This window comes from Pinus tabuliformis, chromosome 8 (assembly GCF_031772625.1).
Source record: "Pinus tabuliformis cultivar Carrire ecotype Pingquan chromosome 8, CPIR1, whole genome shotgun sequence".
Lineage (NCBI taxonomy): Eukaryota > Viridiplantae > Streptophyta > Pinopsida > Pinales > Pinaceae > Pinus > Pinus tabuliformis.
This window is the reverse complement of record NC_142294.1, coordinates 1,436,144,724-1,436,160,909: the sequence shown is the minus strand read 5'-3', so window position 1 is coordinate 1,436,160,909 and position 16,186 is coordinate 1,436,144,724. Positions and strand designations below refer to the sequence as shown.

Sequence of the window (16,186 nt, the reverse complement as noted above, 5' to 3'; positions counted from 1 at the left end):
CTGCTTGCCGAAGGGAAGTCTCTTGCTTTCTCGATCTTGCTATCCCTGGACGAAGGAAATAATAAGCTTGGCGCCAGGGCTTGTCAAGTGATGCTAGAATGTTTGGCGAGACAATTGCGGCTAGACGTGTGGATTGACGAGACAACCCGAGCGAGGCTGGCGCACACATAACCACAGTTCCCAACATAGCATAGTGAGTCTGGAAATAACAGTTCACCTAGCATATCAAGCACCCATTTCACCCATCGATACACAATATTCAATTTCTTTTTTCCCATATTCCATGATACGACGGGACACATCGAACCACCACGGGGACGGGTATCCTGTGATGTGAAATTCTTTATCATGTATCCTGTGATGGTTAACTTAACCGCTCTCGGATATCCAGTGATGTGTTCCTTTTCTCGTGGTCTGGCGGTAAGTATACTTCCCTCCTATCGTCTGGTGCCACCCGCTCTGGCTCAATCGCTATGCTCACACCTGGTAACAACGTGAATTCCCTCACCATATGAATAGTGAGTCCCTACCGGGCCTCGACCTCGTAACCTCGATCGAGTCCCTACCGGGCCTCTCCTCGTCTCGTGTCGACTTGGGGAGAATCATATCTCGGGTATGGTGACTCAATAGGTGACTTCTCCTCTCTCGGTTATGTTGAACGCGGGGTAAGGTGAACGGCTTAAGGCTTCTGGCTTATGGTGTGGCTTCAGTTTCAAGGCTCAAGGCTTATGGTGACTGGTGACTGGTTCGTTGAGCCCCTCCAAGAAGACTCAATCCCCTCCATTCCTTCATCCTCCATTAAGAAACCTTTGCACCTACCTATTGAGATCAGTGACGAAGGGCAGGGGCGGAGCAGGTAAGTCGCAACTAACTTCCCCCAGCTACGCCCATTTATTGGACGGTGTGCTACAGGGCATGAGCCGCAGAGGAGTTTCACAACACAAGATAAACGCGAAGGAGGGGCAGAATCCGAGCTTCAGCCGTTGATACTGGGACTGATCCGATTGTTCCTGTCCATCATGTGGTAGCCGAGGTTCCATCCATGGCAGCCTAGGATGTTCCGCGTAGCCGAGGAGGATTAGAAGCTACTGCTTTTTGTTCGTCGGGAAGGGCAATCGCTAAGAAGAAAAGCTCCATACCTTGTCGACGGTCTGGGATGAGACTAATTGAACCGCCCCGGGGGACCTACGTTCGGAATCCGATAACCCGGTAGGCATCAGGTTGGATTGTAGCAATTTAGACCCGCCACACTTGACTGGTAGGCTGAATGCGATATCTGATTCACAATTACTGCACACGATTCACTATGAGGGATACCAAGAGCCTTTATTCAGCTTAGGTACCCCGGATTGACCTGATCCACGTGGAAGCGGGCCGAGCGCTCACATTATATATGATCGAGCGCATACTTGAATAGGCAAGCGTAGAGCTTGACAGGCGTTGACGCACCGGCCCCTGTGAGTGAGATTGCCGCAGGGTTCTTTCAAACGTTCTTACGTTATGAAGGGCCAGATACTACCACAAGGAGAATATCTGGAGAAAGCTTCCAAGTCCAGCCACAGAGCAGCCTTGCCGTTCATTCCGCAGCGCATCTGTGACCTAACGATAATGCCGAAACGCTCCGGATGCTGAACCAGGTGATAAGCCCGCCAAATAAGAACTGCTCCTCCCGAGTCTTAATCCGTTCATACATACGATTGAGTGGTTTCCTTATTCAAGTACCCCCCCATTATGAGGTGAATAAAGTAAATACCGAAGTTAGGTAGCACTCTGTTGGGAAAGCTCACCATGAAACCAACGGGACGTACTTTGGAAAAGAAGGGAAAAGAAACTTCTCGTTCAACTGGTTTGGTGGGCTGGCTTGAAACTCACCGATCATAGGGCTCTTAGCTGGACATTCTATCCTTCTTTTTAGGGTCCACCATGGGATGGAATGCAATGCAATGGAGAGATATTCATCAAGACAAAAGAGGTATTATGACAAGGAAGCAGGGAAGGCAGAGAAGGAGGAGTTACCTTAGCGTAGTGACCTGAGCTATGCTTAGGCAAGGGTACGAGGCATAGGCACGATCCATAGGCACCTTAGGAAAGGGCACGAGGCAAGGACACGAGATTGAAAAAGACAGGGGATTCTCTTTTCAGTCGCGTAATCATCCTTATACCCTTATTTGGCGGGTATTGAGGCTTTATACCTCCTTCCTTATTTGGCGGAGAAAGAAAGGTGCGAAGCCGCTTGTCCCTCCGGGGGCAAGGATGACTTACTTTATTTAAGGAAAGGGACGTCACGAAACACCTTAGCCCCTTCAACCCTTAGGCCCCTTAACTCTTTCCTTCACCCCTGACTACTTAAGGAATGGAATGGAAAGGCTTACCGGAAGGGACCGGGCGTTAAGGCCATTTGTGAACTTAGGGAATTCACTTAGGTGAGCTTAAAGCCCCCTTGCTCTTACTTAGACAACCTGGACCCGGGGGAAGAAATAGAGAAAGAATTACATATATATAACGACTTTTCTCATTTCGCAGAGAGAGAATAAGGCCAAGGATACCCATACATAACTACATAGAAAACCTTCCATTAGTTCACGAAGGAAGAGGTATCAATCTGACGTCAACCCTCCATTGAAAGGGCCTTGCAATGACCAGACATGCCCTCGAAAGGCCCTTCGAAAGGCTCTTCTTCGCTACTACATTGATACCTCCATATCCATCCCACTCTCCTCTTTGCAATCTTTCTTAAGGCTAGTGAAGTCCCGCATCTTTATTTCTATGCATTCTAAGAAGGCCGAAGTGAGCCATCCCACCATCCTTAGTCAAACTTCCAACTACGATAGCTAGTTACCTCTCTACGATTCTAAGAAGGCTAGTGTGATTGAGTTCCACTTCTTCCTTTGCATGCAATCTGTCTTGATCCATCCCATCCTTAGTGAAACTTCCCACTACGAGTCTAAGGCTAGTGAAACCACACACACTATATGAGTGAGCCGGGCACTATCTATTCTTTCCGGAACCGGAATCTATTCTATCTACTAATAAGGCTTAGATGGTGCCTCCCTTCGGTCGGGGAGAAGTTAGTCTTTATATGTCCCTCTCTTAGGCTCTAAGAAGGAAGGCTACGTGCTCTACTAGCTAGTTATTATCTAATCCCACTAAGCTACGTGTTCTACTTTTCTTTCTCTGCATGCGGTCTAGTCTTAGTTTGCTACGTTCTCTACTAATCCAGGCTAGCTAGTTAGAACCTAATCTTTATAAGAAGGGTAGTTTTCTTTTTCCAGCTTCCCATCCTTCTGAAGTTAGTAGTCCCGCATCTTTATTTGCATGCAATCTATTCTTTGCTTTGTCTGTACCGAAATATGTGCTTGTCTCTCTGTGTCTGTCTGTGAATCCCTGTCTGTCTTGTACTCTCTAAGCTTATAGTCCAGGCTAGTGAAACCGCAAACCACTATATTGCTAGTGAAACCAGACGCGTAGTGGTGCCGGCCTTTCTTGCTTGTATTGACCGGCCGGGTGAAACCACACACACTATTTGGTTCCGGTCCATCCTTAGTGACACTTACAGACTAGTGTGTAACAACAACCCCACTGCATTGACTGGCTGGCTAAAGCCCTTCCCCGGACAGACTAGCTGAACGACCGAAGGGAGATAGTAAATCCTAACTAGTAAGCCCGAAGGGGACAATAAAGCTGTCAGTAAAAAAGACTCATAGAGACTAGTGTGAGGCTTCATCACTTCCCGTAGCTACCTTTATACTGGATAGTGCGTGGATGAAATAAACCTTCTTATAACCTCTCTAAGCTTCTCTTAAGGCTAGTAGTGGATGGGGGACAGTCTGGCGCTTATCAAAAGGCAGTCTGGCGCTTCTATTGAATATGTACCGGAATCTTCTTTGCACAGTGCCAAAATCTTTCTCCATTCTTCCAATCACTGTGCCAGATGTTTATTATCTAATAAAAGCGCCTGACTTGTGCTTTTCTTTGCATGCAACCTGTCCCAGTCCCAATGAGTACCGGAATATCCAATCACTGCGCCTGACCTGCTTCTTTCTTCCATAGGGAGGTCCGGCAGGGTGCGTAAGCACGCTCGACTAATAAGGCCGCCATCGGCTCGACTGATAAGGAGAGGGAAAACCGCTCATTGAACGGCTTTGCTATGCTGCAATGGATGGCAGGCAGAGGGTTCGTAGTACCCTACCCCGACCGAGCCAGGGGAAGCACTAGAGTGATCCAGTAGCCAGCCGGGAAGGGGCCTGATACTGCTTGACCTTTGTCCGATGTGTCCGGCAGGGTACAGGGCCTTGTGATCTCTAGATGCATGGCACAAGGGCCTCGAGAAGAAAAGATACAGCTGCCTGCCATCAAGGCCTGCCTCTTAGGTAGGGAGCAGTGTTCATTCGTTCATGCACCCCGAAAGAACAGAGTCGTTAGTCTCGTTCGTAGAGATTGACCCCGCTTTCCTTATCCCATTCATTCCAGATAGGAACAACTGGGAGATTCCTACTTCTCCTCTTGGTCATCATAGTCTCGCGCCAACTATAGTTGCGAATATACTCTTTTCTTAGAAAGAAATACAACTGGGCTTTCTGTTGTTGGGTTGGGGTGGGTTTCCAGCCGTGGCAGGACGAGGTTGGGGGTTTCGCCTTATCAAATGGGGTCTCGTGCCGAAGCTCATTCGTCTATTACATGCCATGCGCGTAATGTATAAATTAGCTAGAACAATTGATTCATGGGGAAACAGAATCGATTCACCGGGAAGTGGGGAAATGAGGGTGGCTAAAGATAATGCGCCTACTGTGTTGGATCGGAATGCAAAAGTATCATATGAATTGCTTTCCATTCATGAACACTGAGGGGGGGGATGAAGCTTCTTGTTCATTCTATCCCCTATAGATAGCCGAATGGAGGGAACAGAAGCGCGAGTAGAACGACAGGGAAACAACGCCCTATTCTATGGATCTTCCCAGTTCTGCAGTGAAGGGGATGCATCAGATCTACCGGGACGTTCCATTGGATCGGACAGATTGGGCTTACCATTGATAGGCATCTAGTTCGCTGTCGTTCACTCACTGCACTCCATTCCTAATCAGATTCTTTTTTCTTTTTTTAAGAACACATCTAAGGTTCGGTGAGGCACTTCGATCATGTGGTTGGGACGGAGGGAGATCGACTGGTCAATGGTAGAATACGGGAATGACTTGTGGCTAAGGGATAAGCCGCCCTAAAGGTCCATTATTGACAATTGGACAACTTGCATCGTGTTAGCAAAAAAGACCATTTCTGGACTGGAAGAGAATAGTTCTCCATCTAAGGAAAACTGAGCTGTCAGTCCTTTCTAACAACAGCTCTTGACCATGCTTATTGGATACTTATTGGCAGGACCATCTAGGCACCACATCGCCAGTAACCAAACCCCTCCTAAGCTTCCCCTTTCTGCGTGCTTCAGGTCTGACCCAACCATTCTGACTAATGGAAAGACCGTTGGAAAGACCCAGGCTCTATCTAGGGACTTTAAGACTAAGGTGACTAAGAGAACAGAAAGGTTATCCCAAAGACCTGCTTGTTGGTTTGAAAGGTCTAGCAATTGACTGTCCAGATAATAGACCCTACCTTAGGCCCCTTCAAGAGGCATGCCTGAGGTCCTATATGAACCTGCCTTGCGGGAAGCATGCATTAGGTCCTGAGATCAACCTGCCATCAATAGGAGGGCGTGGTCCTGATAGTTACCTGCCATAGGGAGCAGGCATGGGAATATAACCAGCACAATAGAAACACGAGCGAGGTCGGGAAGATCACCACCAACAACTGCTTCAATGGCTGCTGGGTGGTAAACTGACTCAATATCGGATAGAGTCAACAGTTTAGGCTTAATATTCTCAAAATACTGAATAACCAGAAGGTGGTGGATAAGCTGGTGGTAGTGACGGTGATGAATGATTAGGTAAGGGTAGTAGCAAAGGCTGGCTGGCTTTGGCTTAGATGCTGGCTGGCCTAGAGCTGCTGGTCCTGGATCAACTGGTTATGCTTAACCAACTGAATTGACTGCTTTGTATATTGAGAAAACTGGTGCTGGTGCTTAAACTCCTGGTTCATCGACTGGGTTAACTGGTGAAAAGTAAGAAACTGCATCAACGGAAACTATTGGTTCTGGTTTTGGAGATCCAGCCAGATATATATATATAGAGAGAGATAGAGATGGGTAAAAATAGCAGATAGAGATAGAGACCCTGCCTTTTATGATCGAGACCCAGAAGCAGAGAAAGGAATGGCTTCATCAATCACATCTGTCACCGGCTGGCATAAGTACTGGTCAATATTTATATGTTAACCTGGCGTACGATATGCGGAAAATCTCGCTAAACTAGAAAATGATCTGGGAATTTAGACTCTGTTCACATGGGGTGGAGATCTTTCATCTCCACTGGCTGCTAGTTCTCGACCTGGAAGAAATGCTGGAAGCTGGTTCTCTAACTGGAAGGGATGCTGCTGTTGCTTCTGTTGCTGGTACTGGTAATGGACTTGGTCTAGCTGCCCCTGCTACTGATGCTGTAACTACTGAAACTGCTACTAGTGCAACTATATAAACAGAATAAGCTCAATAAACTACTCGGTCTACTGATGTTAATGCTGCTGGATATGCGCCCTTATGCTGCTGACTCTCGATTTGGGATTAGCGCAGGTTATGGCATTGGCGAGGATGCTTCCTTTGCTCAATCTTCCTCTCCCGGTGGTCGAGACTAGTTCCTTCCTCGCATTAGTCCAAAGAGAAAGTCTTTCCATTAGTAATAGAGTACCCAGGAAGAAGCTAGGGTCTTTGCCTCTGTGAGATCTGGATCAATTGGTTCAAATGGATAAATAACTGGGATTGGATAATGGGACTAACCCTAAGTTGGATTTCTCCAATGGAACCAAGCGATCGAGAAAAGGGGCTAAAGAAATCTCCCATCTTTAGGGGCGGAGGGGGATAGCACAACAATTGAACATCACTGGAAGGATTGCTTATGGAACATAGAGGGAGGCACAATCAAATTCTCTCACTCTAGTGGCTTTGGTGGCTACACATCAGGCAACATTCTATTGGAAGGACCTAAGGACGGGGACTAATGGGGCCTAAACAACCATGACTATGGATTTGATGGCTCACACCAATGCTCTAGCCTTAGTAGCGGGGGCAGCTGACTATTAGGCTATCCACCCTGGGACTTAGGGGGCTATATATCCAGCCATTTGATCTCGAGCAGCCTGAGCTCGGATGGCAGGAGGGGCTAACTACCGAGCAACTATCTCTTGGACTGACCTAATCACAGCGGCGGTGAAAGGGACTTGACTTTCACTATAACTCCTATAGGTAGGGCCCACACTAATGACTCTCTACTTCGGGTGGGGGAAATAGCTAAGTGGATGTAGGGGCTTGAAATCTTGCAACTATAGATCGGGTCTACACAGCTAAGGATTAAGGGGCTATCCAAAGGTACACTCAAACCAGGGGGGGCGGCCTTAACAACGGTGGCTCACTGGGGGGGTCTAGAATACTACTGTGGTTTTTAGGGATCCTACCAATGACTCTATACATTGGCCTACTAAGATTCACATTATTATGGGGAGCCCATTTGACAGGTTATCTCTTCCCGGAAGGAGAACACCTTTTGCCTTAACGAGTGCATACAACAGCCATCATCAATCTGGGACTGGAACTTGCAGCGTATAAGCCGGGCTACCCGGACTAGGTTGAACAAAAGGGAATGTCAAAACTAGGTACCTCCCATATCTACGCGAGCTTCATGAAGGAGAATCTACCATCTCTTCTACGCTAGGTTCACCGAGCAGTATTTTCCAGTACCCGGCTAGTAGCTTCATGTAGAATACATTACCATATCATATGCCAAGTGAGCAGTATTTTCCAGTACCCGGCTAGTAGCTTCATGTAGAATACATTACCATATCATATGCCAGGTTATAAGAGTAGGCTTTTGCGATTGCTATTGATTTATACATTTCTATTTATACATTTCTATTTGACGAGTGCCCATAGCTGAAGCTGCTGATCCACCAATTTATGATCCAATGCCAAGAACAGGGGAATTACCCGCATCCCCGCAGCATTAGATTTAGGGGTCCTAGGTCGAGATGGAGATCCATAGCAAAAGGCAAAGGCGAGGCACTGAAACCGGACGAATAGAACAAAGCCAGGTTATCGATATAATGCTTTATTCCTTACTATAGTATGAGCATGACCTTTAGCCATATCCGGATTCTGAGTTTGTTGAAAGAAGCACCTTAGCGGAAGTTATTTGTCATTCCCCTCTGATTTTGGCTTATCCCCCTAGCGGAGAAAACACTTGTGACAACCCTTGGTTTGGTTACCCACTTTTGAATCATAATCGACCTTATCGGAAGTTCTTGAAGTTTGACTTCTTCTTTTTGCCTATCACCTTAGCGGATCACACTTTTGACAACCCTTGTTTACCCACTTTGAATCATAATCGGCCTTATCGACTGGGGGTTTGAGCCTTTTTCCCTCTTCTTTTGGCTTATCACCTTGGTGGGTCAAGTGGTCTATTTAGCTTAATCGACCTTGAACTCACAAACTCCTACATAACTCAACAACACACTTTCTTTCTTATTGAATTTTCATCCGACCTAGCTCGTAGTTTTTTTATAGATCCTGCCCTTACGGGCTTTTATGGTGGAGATTCTAATATATGTGTACCCTTCTTTCGTGTTCTCTCTGCCATCCCAGGAATAGCGCAGATGTTGTTGTGATACCAAAATCGAGCAACGAACTGACGATAACAAAGTGGCGGTCGGATAGCTAGGTAGTCCGCCAATCCCACGTAAGATTGGAAAGCGCAGGTTCAAATCCTGTTCGCCACCCGAAGAAGAAATGGAAGACTGCATCATTACGAGGGTGTCACATATATAAGGCAGTTGCCACTGGGTCTATAGTGTTCCGTTGCGGAGTGTTAGGTTCCATTTGCTACCGGACGGGAGAATTCGAACCGCCCCGTTGCTGATCGTGCTGGCTGGGCGCTTACTGGGCAGTACCAGACGATTGGGAGAGGCGGTGAGACCTTCCACTGGCAGTATACTATTTCCCTAGCTGTGTTACGAATTTCATAATGGGTTTATTTGACTTTTCCCTTAGCGAATTGGTATACCAAATCGACTTTTAGGTAAGCTGGGACTATAAACCCTCGTTCGGAACTAGGAATCGATCTTCTTTAGTTCTTTTTTTTCGTGCTAAAAATCAATCCTATACGAATTGGAATTAATATCTCAGTAATGAAATGAAGTTTAAGGCAAGTGAAAGCATTCACCGCGCTTAACCAGTATTCGTTTTGTACCTACTTATCCTTCCCTGTCCTTGGTGGAGACTACGTATCCAATCATCTATATGTCACTAGCGGATTACCTACTTACGCTCAGCCAATCCTATCAACCCAGCTCTCTGTGTACGTATTCTATCCCGTTTTCCCCCGTTCTTGATGGCTGTACGTTCGCTTATTCGGTCGCTTGGGCGTAGTTGATTGATTAGAGACAGTGATAGCTTATAACCGACTCTCTGTTCTATCCTGTCTCTCCCCAGTCACCGTAATCAACTTTTCTGCGGGTGATCCTGCAACCATTTTGTCTCCGTTTAGCCAAGTTTAGCTAAAGAAGGGGCAGGGCCGTATAGCCGTGTACGATGCCAGTAAGTCTGATTTGATGCCTTCACAACCTTTGCCAACCTACCTACGTATCCGGTAAGTGAAGTGTCTCAGCCAAGGATTGGTGTCTATAGCTTTCACTAGCGGAGAACTTAATCTGTAGTTGTCCTTGCACCCCCGACTCTAGAGATCGAAGAGCCAAAGAAATACCAGTACATGATTGCCTTTATTCCGGGCATTAACAACCTACTTATTGGTGTATCTAGCTTGAACTAGTGCTATCATCATCACTCTTTCTAGCATTACAACCTTTGTATGATTCCGGCCAATAGTAGTTATAAGCATACAGCTGAGCGGAATCGACCTAGCTTTCTTCTTGATGACCAACACATGTTGACTCCCAATCTGAGTATTTGGTAGTGATACAGTTGAGTTAACCGGTTAGTTTCAGTGATCGATTATAGCCACGATTGGTGCTTTAAAGATCGGAACGTAATGCTATAAAGTAGAACAGCGGTACTAAACCTGATGTTATGCCATCCATTCTATGTACCTACATCCCTTACTCTAGCTGAGTGCACGACAGCGGAGAATCACACCTTGATGGCAGTATCCCAGTCTATCTGTTGGTGCCCATCCACCTTGATGATTAGAGCCGTGTTGGTTTAGCAGCTTACGTATACGGTGATCTACTATTGCCTTCATTCCTACCTATCTACTTATCTCAGCCAAGATCCATCGACTCATTCGAAGCATTGACCTAATAATTCCTAAGATACTTTGACTACAGTAAAGCAGAAGCTAATCCGTCGAAAGACGTCATTCATATTCTCGACGACGCCTGCTGTTTATGGATCCTATATACCCAGAAACATATATTCTGTCCAGCCAGAGTGACTTCTGATACAGATCTCTCGGGCCACTGCTAGAGTGCAGAAGATACAGCTGAGTGCAGATAGAAGATACATCTCCCACTGCCTAGTGACCTACAGAAGATATGGAGTTACCTACAGAAATAAGATCTTCCACTTCCAGCTAGCCTAAAGATATGATTATGTCTGTTGGTGGGGGATGGTGCTGCGAAGAATCAAAAAGTGATCGGGAGTTCGGAATGAAAAGAGTACTTCTTCATTACCCGCCATGAGGAAAAGAGAATATGCTTAACCGAACAGGCATGCATTATGTATTTACCGAACAGGCTTATATTAGGTCAAGGAGCGGGGGGTTACCACAGAAAGAAAGAAGCCCTCGAACCGATGATATTCTTTATATATGTCATTTCGGCCTCAGGATGCATGCAGATGCAGGAGGCCCCCTGCTATAGATTATATAGGGGGGGCCGGCAGCGGGGGCTGGCTTTTGAAGCATCCCATCTCCCTTCTTTCTCCAGATCATTTAGGATTCTCCCCCACTCAAGTTCTTCCTATCCGATAGGCCTTTCAATCTATCTAGCTAGTTACTACATCCTTACCTTTCTTGATGTATGAGGGGCAAGCCTCCTTTTTAGGCTTTTCTTCCTTGCCCCCGGAGGGACAAGCGGCTTCGCACCTTGGGCCAAATCAATATAGTAGTAGATAGGAGAGTGATCTAACCCCTCATTCCACTATGGGAAGGCCCTTACCCCTGCCTTCTGCCTATGGGGAATAAAGAGTTTTTATGTCTAGCCTGAGTTAGCGATCCAAAGCACAGGACAGAGAGCGCTGGGAAGGTCTTGAAATGTATATTAATCTACGTTCTATGGAGATTCTTGTCATCTTTCCTTATAATCTCCAGGATACGAGCCTCTAAGGTGGCCTGCCTTCAAAGCCATGCGTCGTAAACCGTGGATCATTCAATTTCCCTCTCTATTCAGTAATGGCTGCCCTCGATAACTATGCATGCAGAGAGAGAATAAAGAGAAAACCTCCATAGAAAACCCAAGTCTCTTAATCTTTGTGTATTCTAGATAGAAAGAGTCAAAAGCCTCTATATAAACATAGAAATAGACCCGTACTTTTCATGGCAAGTCAACTTCCCCTAAAAAGGTGCGAAGCCGCTTGTCCCTCCGGGGGGCAAGGAATAATCCCCTATTTAGGGACAGAATGGATATACTTTACCTTGATAAACCTTGTCAACACTGACTTAGAACACCTGAACTTATAAACACGTTATATAGATGGGTGTTGTACTATATACGAGACCAACGTCCAGTATTATGGCCATACGATTATGTGAAGTTCTATGGACCAGGACTGCAAGGACCCACGGTTCCCCATTCATCTTTCTAATTATGAACAGAAATATAGAGCTGAGCATTGAAATGAAGTGAGATATGTTTTGGAGAATAACCCCGAAAACCTTTGGCGTTGGGACAACGACGCTAATGCTGAACCCGTGGCAGAGAAAAAGATTGTTAGCCCTCCCCAGAAAAGGAACCTTAATAACCAGAGGCGAGCTAACCGTTTTTGGGGTAGGATGTGAGATGGAAATGAGACTTTATCAAGTGGGAACAACACCCAACGAAAAAACCAACGGAAGGGGAGAAATCCCCGCAAAATGGGGGCATACCCCCAAACCCCAGCCCGTATTGGCCTGTCCCCAAATAGATATTCCTCACTAGTGGAAGGAAGGAAATATTTGCTTTCATTTCCCAATCATATATATTACATAGTCGCATGAATTAGCATGGCTGAAAGAAGGGATGTGTGTCGCATGATCTAACGTATATAATATGGAAAAATAGCGCAATATACTTGCTACAGAGGGGGGAGTTATAATTAGAATCTATATGGTGAGTCACCCAATAGAATATATATTAGGATCATGTGAAAAGAGTACGATCGACTGCTTGCCAGTTTCAGGGCCCTTACTTCTTCATAGGGGTCACTCACTATTCATATGGTGAGGGTTTATGCGTTCAACCGGTCAATATGGGTTGAACCCGCCTATCCACTTTGGATATCTAGCAAGGCCCGTGTAAAATATCTCTCTCAGTCATATTGGATAGAAGATTGGAAGGAATGCGAACCAGGGAAAAGTATTCTATTTTGTTTGAATGAATAGTCAGTAGCATCTCCCAATGTCTGTCTGATGGCCGATGGCTGGTATTTGAATTGAGAAGCGCGAGGGCCTGCCGACTAGGCGTCACCGGTTCATAGGGATCTCTTTCTTAGCCATAGGGATTTTGCTCCAGTTGGTTAGAGTCGGTCAGTTCATAGTCCTATTTCCGAGCTTTGGTTCCTAGGGAATGACTAGGCGTAACACCGAGGCGTAAAGGAAATTCCGAGGCTCTCCTATTCCCGAGCTTCGGTTCCTAGGGCCCTTACTTCTTCATAGGGGTCACTCACTATTCATATGGTGAGGGATTTGATTTGGGAATCTCTTCGTTGACACTTCCGTCGGCCTTCTCTCTCCGAGGTCATTTATGTACTACGAGGGCATTTCTTTTCCGATTTAGCATAAGCGAACTAACTGCACTGAGATGGCCACATGAATCTATCTCTCTTGCTTCCCACTGAACCGAGTCGCCCGAATCCCTAGGTATTTCTACCCTACCCTTATTCTGCTTACAGATGTGCGCGGTGTGGAGTTTGGGTTCTTGACTGGCCCAAATTCCATGCCAGCAGTGACGTTAAGCCTAGAGACGGAATGGCTAGTGATTGGAATATATATTCTAGTCAGAACATAAATTATGGGGTTCGAATCGTACGCCAACCCAGATGCGCGCCATGACAAGTTTGCGGGTCTCTCCGCTGGTCCGAATCCGTCCTCTAGGCTAATTATCACCACGGCCCCAGCTGGGCTCTTATGCGTGTTAGCTGGCTGGTGGCGATGTTTAGTTAGCGAAGTGTGAGCTCCGGTCGTGTCTGGAGCTGGTACCGGTTACTGAAGTGCTACGAGTGGGCCTGGCTCCTTCCAATCAAAATATCCATTAGTCAGACCTCCCGCATTGAGGGTAACCAAGAGGCCCAAAGTGATAACCATCAATCCAATCAAATATCCATAAAGAAAATCTATCCTGCTAGAGCACCTAGAGGCAAGCTCTTAGGCGAGTAAGTAACAACTACTAGGCAAGCTCTTAGGCGAGTAACAACCCATAGCCTGGCAAGTCATGAGGCGGGTGCCTAACGTGAAGCACCAGCGTTCATGGGGCCAGAAAGAATATCGTTCATGAGGGAAGTACTCGAACTACTATCTGTGAACCTGAACTACGGAACTAAGGCAAGTCATGAGGCGAGCTGTACCTATATACGATCTCGCTCGGTAGTATATCTCGTTTGGAGCGGTATTGGGCGATTTCAGTTAGCCAGAGGGAAATGATGTGTGGGATAAGATGAGCGGATGGTATTGGTAGAATAAGTATCCAGCTAACTATGCTTCACTTACTCTGGCTCACCACTTGTCGATGCAGATAGGGAGTTCACTGATGATAGTGACTTGCGTGAAAGCGAAGTGTCCTTCTCTCTTTTCTTTCTTCTCTCTCTCTAGCTAGGAAATCACTGGTCGAAATGACATATATAAGAGTAGGTTTTTCGACCAAGAAGACTAGAGCTAGTGTCCATGGGCTCCAGGCGGGACTAACTGGAAACTGATAATAAGCTAGTAGTCTCTCTTTAGGCTTGTTTCCGAAGAGAGATAATTTCATTCTCTGCGAGCTCCTTACCTACGCTTCGGTTTTGGGACCTTCGCTATCGGTAAGTAGCTCTTCGAGAATTTCATTATCTCAGTTTGGGTTTGGCTTAAATTACGTATATAGAGAGAATGGTATGTCTTGTCTTGTTGTTCCTTTTTTTTCAAAACAACCATCCCATCAAAGAAGCAGATCAAAGATACAGATAAAACGGAAAGGAGGCGATCTGACAGGCTATAAAGTCATTCAAAACTTGATCGGGGAACCAGCGTTTATTTAAAAAGCAATGGAGTCGATTACCGGAAGTACTAGTTTCAAAGGCTCGTTGGAATTGATCCGCTACGAGATTGACATTATACGCCACGAAAGCACCTAAAGTACTAGACAGAATAGGTATTGGTTCGGTAATGGTTGGAGCAGCAAACTCAGATTCGGCAAGAATCTCATTTTTGGGTGGTACGGAAGGGGGATTGGCCCGAGAATTGGATAGGGGGTCAAGATGCAGCCTAGGCTTACTCAAGTGCCCTCCGAACCGCGCGAGATGGTCGCCTATTACACGGCTTCCTCTTCCTGGTTGAATGGGTGAGAAGTAAGTGGAGTTCTATAAGTGGGTGGGTATAAGGGTGTATAGGAGGGAATCAAATGAAAGGGGCTATTAGGGCTCTTACTAGGAATGCGGTGGTTTTTTTTTATCATTCCTCAAGTACTTGGGAATCGCAAGATCGCTCGACCGTATGGGAGAGGAATCTTAAATAAAGCATCTATCTATAAGGCACCAGATCTACAAAGCGAAGCTCCAGACATGCTTGATATCCTAATGAAAGGTTCAATTTACTTATTGGCCCCTCAAATAAGTAAAAAAAAGGTCGAGCCTGCTAGTGCGAAGCGGTATAAGCAATATATAAACCATTCGCTCATTTATCTCGGTGACACTCTCTCGCCTTTATTTCGGGCTGTTTCTCTATCTATTCCTATTGAAAGGCGGCCCTATATTGATTGGAAGGAAGAATGAAAAAGGCTCTTGCTCGAATGCATGCATGACCCATCTCCTCGTAGTATCGTAGGAGCATCACATCATTGTTGCAGTTGCACGCACGGGAGCAACACGCTGCCCCGCCGCCGGCCGTAGGTGGTTATCACCATCATGTATGTGGGCGGGGACGCCAGCGAGAATACTGCGACTAGGGAGAGTCAGTCCTATTGAATGGAAATGAATGAAGGTCCCGGAGGGGCTTGCGCTTCCTAGTGCAAGGAGGTTATGAAGCGTAACGTAGCACCGGCCTTCACTCTCATCTTGCTTTCTTTCTTGAAGGAAGTACTGACAAGGTCACCACTATCACTGAAGAGCTGTGAGGTTCAAGCTGTGACCGAAGAGCTTTCTTTCTGGACAGTTGTACTGACAAGGTCACCGTTCTATAACAGCTTTCTTTCGGTACTGTCAGGTAATGACAAGGTCACAACTTACAGCGTTGGATTGACTTATAATCCCCAAATAAGAATGAAAACTATTTCATCCGTGAAAATATCAGAGACATCAAAAAGATAAGAGACATCATGGCCACGCCCACATTCTTTGATGGTTGGCTGAGTGATATACAAAATGAAGCTCTTATGGGTTACTATCCAGGTTCAGAGAGCACTTGTGTAGCCTGCCTGATCCCACCTTACTGACCGCTTCGATCTTGCTACTTGCTTTTATTACTTTTATTATCACTTGCTTATTCTCTTACTGCGGGCTGATCCAATAACCCCGGCTGAGATAAGAAATGGCGGGAGGGCGCTTTCCTGTAATCAGGGAAGGGCTTACTTACTTTCTTTCTTATCGAATAACTGCTGCGGGCTGGAACAAAGAATGAAAAGGCAGAATGCATTCATGATCGATTTCATTACACCAGAAAATGCATATATTATATATGTAATTACGCTTTAGCGTCGTATG

At 46.0% G+C, this 16,186-nt stretch overlaps 1 pseudogene; it reads left to right on the top strand.

The window, feature by feature from the left end:
- The window catches only part of LOC149241071 (uncharacterized protein At4g18257-like), an 80,815-nt pseudogene that overhangs the window by 43,594 nt on the left and 21,035 nt on the right, over positions 1 to 16,186 (top strand).